Genomic DNA, 9,558 nt, shown 5'->3' on the forward strand with positions numbered 1-9,558 from the left:
TTTTTTTTTTTTAGAAGAAAAATGGGTAGTTTTTTTGTATATTAATCGTGGAATGACCGAGTTGAGGACTGGGTACCAGCTTGATAAGTATTTATTTGAAAACTCGCCATTATTTCGATGTTTGAAATATATTTATTAATGGAAATGATAATAGCAAACAGTACTAGCTATTTGGAATCAAAAATATGAATTTTGAAAAGGATATCGGCCAAAAACCACATTTTTAAGATATTGACAACAGGAGGCCCATAACTGACTTTTTTCAGAAAATTAAAGTCCAATTAATATGGAATCCTGAAGAGATTGAAATGGGCACCGGTCCTAATATTGCTTACCATATTCTAATCTACATTTATGCAAATTTTGGTGCTTTTGTCCGCTATGTATAGATCTGACCACTTAGCCACCTGACTATCAGCAGCGGTACCTGGGGAAGTTTAAAAAGTGAGCCACATGTCCGCATATCGTACGTGAGCCTAAATCATTCATTAACCTTAACGATAAAATTAAATTTTAGCTGTTTAAAATGCTTACCTGTGATATATTTCAAAAAGTCATGATCATCTCTCTCTTGAGGTACATTAATTGTACATGCTGAGGAACTGGGAGTGATGAAAATGCTTTCGTCTTCTGAACCGTCTTCTGAAGCCATATTCAGTCCGACTACTGTTAACGTTAACCTGACCTTAGCTTGCAGAAAATGAAATGAATTTTAAGCAAACGCATATAATCAAACAATGTTGAATTCCCATGGCGCTGTCCGACATTCACTGGGCGGCATACAAAAACCAATCAGACCGTAGTATTAAGATACTGTGCTTAAATAAACAAACGAATTCCACGAGTAAAAAGCGCTCTAGTTAAAAGATAAATTTAAAAACATTCATTATTGGCTTTGTTTCTATGATAAACAAGCTAGAAAGAAAACAATTGGATTTTGATAAGAACAATAATTATACTAGATAATCACTTCGGCACGCAGCATTCGTAGGGAATAATGCAGGCAGCTTCGGGCTACGCCCTCAGCTACCTGCATTATACCTACGAATGCTGCGTGCCTCAGTAATTATCTATTAACTCCTACTACTCAGGTAAGACAGTTTAAAATAATATAACTTAGAAATATAACCGATGTAATGCCTTTTTGTCTCTAGAATGCACCATTGCAGCATATTAAGAGAGTTATCCTCCAGGAAGGTATCTGGACGAGTGATATAATCAACCAGGATATTCCTTCTCCTTATCAATTTGGCTGGTACAAGATTGACGACGTGTGGACGCCTGTTTAAATGACCATTGCAGAGGTGTCAACGGCTTGCCAGGAATTACTAAAGTGTGCATGTAAGTAGCAGTGTACCAGATGTAAATGTGTGAAGGCTGGCCTAGACTGCACTCCTCTTTGCAAGTGTCAATGCAATGGGAGTAACACATAAATTATAGAAATTTGGCGTTTGTATAAGATAGGAATATCTGTTTGAGATTCCCTTGAATCGAATATACGTCATACAAGATAGTATTCAATTGCATAAACTAAAAAAAAAAGCTCGTGCGTATGCTCCCATTAAATACTGATTATCTCGAAAACGAGCTCGGGACACCCTATTTTTCTTTCCAGATTTAGAATCAGTATTAAATTTCAATTCGGAAAATCGAAGTTTTAAAATTAGCTTAAATCAATTTCCAAAAGTAGGCAGTCACCTTAAACTGTTTCGCTACGAGCAAATTTTGTTGAATTTTCTATTTGATTTGGCGATTCTATCCCCCACATAAACAAGCAGTGACGTCATAGTGAAATAGGGCAATAAGCATTTTCATAGTTTAAGAATCGATTCCACTGCGCATGCGATTTTATCCCGAATTTCTCACCTTCCTTTGTTTAATTAAGAACAAAAGAAGATTTAGACAATAAGATGGATCTGCTATAATTGTAATTTAAGGAAATGACTATCGCCAAACTGATATAGACTTATATAAGCATTAATAATCATAAGAGCTTTAAATTACAGTATTACTTTATAATTGTTGTATATAAAGTAATCTTAAACTCTCATTAGCTTTATACCAAGAGAATATTAAGTAAGAGAGCACATCTCCCATACATGGGTCTGTAACCATGAAAGTTTCTTGAAAATCTATTTTTAGTTGCGCGCGCAAGCCTGAGCTATTTTTAACATGCGATCCCTTATTGCTGCTCAGAGTTGTAGTGACTTCGATGCGAGCGAAAAATGTTTAGTTCCCGACGAGAAGAATGCCTTCAAAATTAGTAAAATGATTAAAGTATCATGTGTTCTTCATGGACGAATTAAACATTAACTTAACAAGTGATGTAAAAGAACATCGAAAAAGATCAAATCAGGATGGTTTTCAGTCACATACGAATAAGCGCTAAAAACAGCGAAGACGCCATGGGCAAGGAAACCGCAATAAAAAATACGATGAAAATAGCGAAAAACCTACAGTGAATACAGCTAAAAAAGCATTTACCGTAGTGTTTTCTATAGTTAATAAAGTTTAAGTTAAAGTAGTTAAGAAGAAAATGAACAAGACCAGTATTTTGTTTCACACACGAATCAGAAAAACTATTTGCACCGAAATGTGCTGAAGACAATTTTCTGTTTTCACAGAGGAAAAAACTACAAGAGGCACTGAAGTGATTTTTCACGATCATTAAATATGTTTAGCTTGCCAAAATACCGTGTGTCACTTTAGACAAAAGACATTGTCCATTGAGAAAAGGCGAATTAATGAAAAAGTTTGACTATTATAAAACTAGAACTTTCTTTCAAATTTTGCACCATGAATTTTCGCTCCGCCTCAATGTTCAGGTATTTTTTTCATAACTTTTCAACTTCTAAAGTCCCCAACAGACAATAGAAATACAATCACAATATCGGCGAAGTACAAAAAGTGAATCAAACTTAGTATTTGAGGATTCAAACTAATAAAAAAGAGATTATTTTTACCTGATTGAAGGGCATTTTACTTACGATTTTTTCTGCCAGATGCTCTCAGTTCGGCGTATTTGTGCCCTTATGTTTAATTCTTCTATTCCGAGCAGCTTGACTGTTTTCAGCTATCTTAAAACCTCTTCTTTTTACTGGTAAACAACTGATCCGAACAGTAAATGCTAAATTTTCTCTCAAGTTTAAAGTTTTTTAAACTCTTGACTCAGTGAATTCAACAAGTTTGTTTATTGAAAATCCGGCTCTTTCGTAAACGAGTCCAATCTACCTTCATTTTAGATGTCCATTAGATAACTTGTCGTTTTGAAAACACTGAAGTTCAGGTCAGAAGTACGTGTTCTTGGGATGCACAAATATTAACTGTATCTCAGTTTAGGTGGAGAATTGTGGAATAACTTACGGTCTCGTCTATAACTGCAATCAACTCCAAAATGAATGAGTCTCAGTCGAGCGACCATTGTTTTGATTTAAAAACAAGCTTGAATGAAGTTGTCTCAGCTGAGTATTTTTTACATATGCTGTTATAATGGATTCTTTCAAAAAACCTTTCAGAATTTCTCAAGGAATTCCTCTAAACACATTTTCTCGTCAAATTGAATAAAGTTTGGTTTGTCAACTGCGTGAAGCTTGCTTTGTCACTGCCGATCTCTTGTGTATCCATGACATCACTACAATTTGACCAATCAAGATTCGCATGCTAAAATAGCTCAGACTAGCGCGCGGAGCTAAAAATAGATTTTCAAGAAACTTTCATGGGTCACAGGGATATGCTCTCTTACTTCATATTCCCTTGCTTTATACTTACACTGCATGGATATTTATAAACCTTTCGATGTACTTCTTCTCCATTCTTCGTCTCAGCCTTCTGTGCAGGATCATTTAAATAGTCCATAATCTTATGAGACTCATTGGACATTTTCATTTTAATTACCTCCGATGACATTCGAGCTCAAAGTGCAGGTATTGAGCCCACTTCTCTGATTCCGTGGAAATGGCACACTAGATTTTTCATGAGACTAAGAAAATTGCTCCTATACGACAAACCAATCTCCTTTGCCACTTTTTTTTTCTTGGCGAAGTTGACCGACAAGGTCAATAGCATCGTATCCAGATTCATAATGGAAATACATTTCTTATCTATAAAAGCGATATAAGAAAGTTAATTAAAATGATTTCGTTGTGGCTTAATATCACTGACAATTTAAAAAAATTGACGCTCGATGAGCGCATGTGGCTACTGCAGATTTACATAACTGGAGTTTAGTTCATTTATTTTTATTGGAATGCTTTAACAACATGTTGTTACGGGTTTGCTGAGGAAGCAAGTGTAATCTATATATTTTCGTCCGCGTTGGGGGGTATACCCAGGATTTTCTCCGAGGTATGCACTGCAATTCAGCTTCATTGATCTTCTTTTGTCTTATAATTTAGTTTCTCACTAAATTACTTATGTCGTGTTTTTCTATGACAACGTTTTTGCAAGTAGGTATACAGTCAATTCAAAAAATGTTGTCGTCGACCAACTCAAGCCTACGCGACTGGACCGAAAGGAACTCTGGGTAGCAATCATTGAAGCCGAGTTGACTCCATTATTTTATCTGACTAGTTATGCCTGGTTTACAGCACGAGCCTTCGTAGGCGAGCGGGAAGAGTTGAAGGAGACGTTTTTTTAATGCCTTCGTATTTTCGTATTTGTGAACTGAATCATAACTACTTGGTTTTTCTTTCCCTAAACCCAAAGACATGCAATTGATGGATTGTTTCTCGCCATTATTATCTTATTACTAGCGACAACAATGAAATCAGAACGAATATTTAACCGCTTCAGTGATTTTTACCCATATTCCTTTCGGTCCAGTCGCGTAGGCTTGAGCCGGTCGACGACAACGTTTTTGAATTGACTGTGTATATTTATTGATTTCCCTCCTCTTTTCTGGAACGCATGTGCGTAATGGCATACGTATACAACTAGGTACACTACTGTGGTTGTTGTTTTCATATTATGGCTCGCCCTGGCACTAGTTTCCTGTCTTTGTGTTTGGTAGTTTTAGGCCGGGCTGGGAGCTGAATGTTTTGGAGGGAGACGTCAAAAGACCTGTTTTTAGTGTTCTCAAGTTTCGTTGAAAATGTCCAAATATTATTTTCTGTTTGTTGTGGTCGCTACATCAATTTTTTTTTTTTTTTGAGCGGGCAGAGTATAATAGTGCCAGCTTTATATTGAGAAACCTGTAGAATGTAGAACGAAGCAGACCATTTAACGTATATACACAATTTATTAAAGTAAGAAGTAGTTCAAAGTATTTTACAACTTCTTTCTTTGTTAATGGGGGGTTATCAGGTTGCGTGACATTTAAAAATTTAATCCAATATAACGAAAAATAATATTCGAAAAGAACATTGCCACAATTAGTAAAAGAGGCTCAATTATCCTCAGAAGAGGCTCAATTATCCTCCAAAGAGGCTCAATCATCCTCCGAAGAGGCTTTTGCTTTCCCAATAAATGATTTTTTATCTGCATACAAAAATCATTGTCTGTGATCAGCCAGGTTTGTCTTCGCTGTCATGCCTTGTAATTTCGGCGTAAAAATCGGCCTAAAATTTGAGTAACACTTGCAAAACCTTTCATTTAATAGTACAGAAAAACCAAATGGAACTTGTGATAAATAAAAGTAACTTTGAACTTTGAACAATCAACCATGAACAGACGAGTCAGTCCCACTGCACCACGAGGTTCCAAGGCCGTCATCGTTTGTCATCCCCCTCGGCAATAATCGGAGTACAGCGAGATTTTGTTGTTCAAGCCACAGGCTAACCACTCTAATAAATGAAGGAAATACCAAATGGCGTCTTGTCTTTGTCTTCTTATGCGCGCGCGTTATCGATTTTTTGTCATCTCCCCTACCCCCCTTGGTAACAATTTTGTTTTTCTACTATACAATATACTAAAAAGGTAGGCAACTGGACTCTTCCACAGTCTCTCGCTCGTCCGTTCCGTCTCCACGCTTAGAGACTGTAACGGTACAATGACCGAAAGGACTTGTGGATCAAGAAGCGTCGCCTATTTTTGGCTTCGCGAAACCGGAACCGGCCATTTTCGCTGCCTTTTTGTAAAGCTTTTTTATCGTAGAGTTGTCAGATCTATCTTGAAAAACGTCGTATAGAAAAAAATAGAAATAAGATATATTGTATCAGGAAGAAAAAGCATAGAAAAAAAAAAAAAAAACAGTTTAAACTATTTTTCATTCACCTAAAGTGCAATGAAGTAAGTATTCTTTTATTTTTTCTTGTAGTAAACTTACGTAGCACGCCGGCTCCACAAACTTGGTGTGAACAAAGTTTATGGAAAAATACATATTTACCTTGTTTCTAAACTTCAAACCAATGATAACCTACTTAAAATTAATAATATTTTCCTACTTGCATTAAAAATGTGCATTTTCTCTGCCGTTTAGGTTGACGCTAGAGCAAAAGTATTGCTTAGACCAAGCACTAGCAGGGCATAATTTTCAAGACGTTCTGATTACTTCTGGAGTTATCTTGAAGCAGCAGTTTACAGCGTCGTCATTGAATATTTGCATAATTTCAGGAACAGTGACCGATTTTCCAATTTCAAACTCAAATTTTGATAAAAACCTATTGATTGAACGTTATTAAAGATTTTTTTTCGTATAAATGGATTTCACATGACTTTCTTAAAAAGAGACAAATTATATCACTATTTCCACATATACATACCAAAATTTTGCTTTCTGATTGTAATGATAGCTATAAGATATTCTTTTTCTCGAAGACATTCTTATTTTCGAAAGTGAACAAAGTTTTCCCAGTCGTTTGTTTACAAAAAGGCAGCGAAAATGGCCGGTTCCGGTTTCGAAAGGCCAAAAATAGGCGACGCTTCTTGATTGGTTGAAAAAAAACCGGAAGTAAGATGCAAGACTCACGGTGTTTGGGGTTGGGAAGCATGTGGTAACGAACCAAAAACACTTGGAGAGGGAGGGAGAGGACTTGTTTTGGATCCCTTTTCTCGTGTTCAGGCCCGCTCGGATGCAAGCATAACTGACGGCACATAAGTTTTCGCTTAAAAAGCCCAAAAAGCCCCTCCTTATAGAGAATTTATTATCAAAAATCCTTTAAATTATTGAAGATTAGATGTAAGTACGACGTTCTGTATACTTTTTTGTTTCGGAGTCAAAATATCTGGATAAATTCGCGGCTTTCTCTCGTCAAAGTTTGAATTTTCCACAGGAAGCCAGTGAAGTTGCCTACCTTTTTAGTATATTGTATAGTAGAAAAACAAAATTGTTACCAAGGGTAGTAGGGGAGATGACAAAAAATCGATAACGCGCGCGCATAAAATAGACAAAAACAAGACACCATTATTAGAGCATTTCCTTCATTTATTAGAGTGGTTAGCCTGTGTTCAAGCGTTGATTGGTTGCGAAGATTGTTCATTGTTTCATATCGAATTGTTTATTATTGATGATGATAGCTGATTGGTTCCGAAGCTAATCACAATGCCTCCAAACCCTTTCGACTAATTCCGAACGTTTGCCGAGTCACACTCACTCTTACGGATGGACGGACGGACGGACGGACGGACGGACACAACTCGATGACATAGTGGCTTCGCCTCTTCGAGGCAGTAGCCACAAAAATACAAGTATTTTAAAGACCGCAATGCATTAGTGTCCATAGACTAGTACCAGTCACTGGTTTCATTTACTAGTAAGGAAATAGGGTTCCGCTTGCAGTATCGGATACATATAGAGGAGTATAGGATAGGATACCTTTTACATGTTTAACCGGTAGAGTGTAAAAGGTAACTTTATGGGGGTACAGTATATGGGGTTAAGCATGGAATCCAACACATGTGTTTTATTTGTTGTATAGTTATTCTTTCGTCTTATGTTTACTATCAACCTAGAATTAATAACATCAGATTTCACAGGACAAAAATCACATTTCACATTTCACATTGAAGAACCAATCATACGACATACGACATGCAACTTGTATTGGCTTTTGACTTTATTAAAAAATGATAAGACAATAACACAAGCCAGGGGCGGAGAAGATGATAGGGAATTAATGGGGGCTGGGGTGGGGCTGGGGCTGGGGGTCCGGGGCTGGAGTACCCCCGCCCCCGGTTTTTCAAAAAGATAGGTGGTTTTGGTAGATATATATTAATAGACCTACAAATGTAAGCCCACTCCCCCCCCCCCCCCCCCCCCATATAAAAACGCTGCGCCGCACCTACAATCCATAACAAATTGAACACCGTAAATATGTACGCAAAGAATAATTTATCTATAGAGAAAAAATATCGCTCTGGGATCCTCACGAATACCCTACATTTCATATTCTGGCTGCGTTATCAGCGTGGTTGGTCCTTGTAGTGTAGGGGTTAACACATCGGACTAGAATACCGAAGACGTGGGTTCGAATCCTGCCAAGGGCATTTGATATTTTTCTCTTATTCTCTCTACTCCATTATATACACACCGAACGCATAATTTATTACTACTATACTATGTCTATTCTTTGCGTACATATTTACGGTGTTCAATTTATCTATAGAGAAAAAATATCGCTCTGGGATCCTCACGAATACCCTACATTTCATATTCTGGCTGCGTTATCAGCGTGGTTGGTCCTTGTAGTGTAGGGGTTAACACATCGGACTAGAATACCGAAGACGTGGGTTCGAATCCTGCCAAGGGCATTTGATATTTTTCTCTTATTCTCTCTACTCCATGTATAAGTTGAATAAATTCAACTATTCAGCTCGCATCATAACGTTCCCTCGCATACCGAAATATTCAACTAAACTGTTCCAATTAGTAGTACTAAATGCCTATGTATTAGATCTACAATGAAATCCATTATTTAGGGCATTAAAACATTTCTTTTGATTTTTTCGCGGTAATTTCGACACGTGTGACAATTTCGTTATAATGTGCTAATTTCGTTATGGCCGCAAGAAGGTTGATACAGTTACATTATAGCGACTTGTGCATCTTGGTATAATATACAAAACAGAAAATTGAAATATAGAAGTATATTTCTTTATTCACAGAGATCTACTGGCCCTGGTTGTACACTGAAGCCTGGATAGCGCTGTCCGGCGGATAAATCCTTATCCAATAGGTAAGTCGATGCTGTTTTCCAATAAATTTATCCACTGGATAAGATTTATCGGTCGGATAGCGCTATCCAGGCTTCGTACAACCGTGCCCTGGTGTGTAAAATTGTGTGTCCAAACGATGGTAGAACTTTAAAGTGCGTCCCGACGTGTTCCATCAGCAGGCAGTAGATAGGCGCATAATGTACAGACTGACGTTTGCAGCCAGGTATTACGTACGTAGATTGCGACATGATATACAAGATTCAGTTTATCCATTGAATACGTTTCCATGGTAACCCATCATATACCCAACGGAAAGATAGAGCTTTCCATATTCCGTTCTATTCAGACCCGTAAAAGGGGGAAGGGGCGTGGGGTCCTGCCCTGATTCCACGGTTTTGTGTTGTAACGGGGTTTATTCATCTGAATCGAAAAACCACCAGAGTATGGTTCTAGAAACTGCGTAAATAA

Source organism: Actinia tenebrosa, unplaced genomic scaffold, assembly GCF_029948245.1.
Source record: "Actinia tenebrosa isolate PJP-AT-01 unplaced genomic scaffold, QUT_ActTen_1.0 PGA_scaffold11__36_contigs__length_13525064, whole genome shotgun sequence".
Taxonomy (NCBI): domain Eukaryota; kingdom Metazoa; phylum Cnidaria; class Anthozoa; order Actiniaria; family Actiniidae; genus Actinia; species Actinia tenebrosa.